This window comes from Penaeus monodon, chromosome 31, assembly GCF_015228065.2.
Source record: "Penaeus monodon isolate SGIC_2016 chromosome 31, NSTDA_Pmon_1, whole genome shotgun sequence".
In the NCBI taxonomy this organism is placed as follows: domain Eukaryota; kingdom Metazoa; phylum Arthropoda; class Malacostraca; order Decapoda; family Penaeidae; genus Penaeus; species Penaeus monodon.
The window spans coordinates 11,361,361-11,361,783 of NC_051416.1; the positions used below are offsets into that span (position 1 = coordinate 11,361,361).

Genomic DNA, 423 nt, shown 5'->3' on the forward strand with positions numbered 1-423 from the left:
TGTATTAGTTAGTGCGTGCGCGCGCGTGTGTATACACAAGCAGGTAACCTGGGATCGTATGCTCTCACGCACTTGATAGACAATACTTTTTTCTTTTATTTTTGACATATACCGCAGCAAAATTTTGTACATCGTGTGGATTTCAAAGGAACTTATCTAGTTATGATATCGATAACCTGCACGGCAGCGATGGGTGTAATGCGCCTTACAGACGCCTGATAGTAATTCCTAAAGTGATAAGGATGAAGTAAGTGTCCTTACATGTTACTGACGAGTATGACGCTATTTACATCTTTCATGCCCTACCCCCCCCCCCCCGCGCATCCACTTACTTCTCTCTACCCCCTCCCCCCGCCCCTCCCAATCCCGGGGGAATTCTGCAGCAGGTATTAAGGATTCGCTCCTCGTCCTGACTTAATGCCG

The 423-nt window shown here is 47.3% G+C and overlaps 1 protein-coding gene across 1 annotated transcript in view; it reads left to right on the forward strand.

Moving 5' to 3' along the window:
• Positions 1-423, forward strand: part of LOC119593033 (tyrosine-protein phosphatase non-receptor type 4-like) — a gene marked incomplete at its 5' end in the record, with an annotated part of 330,438 nt that overhangs the window by 485 nt on the left and 329,530 nt on the right.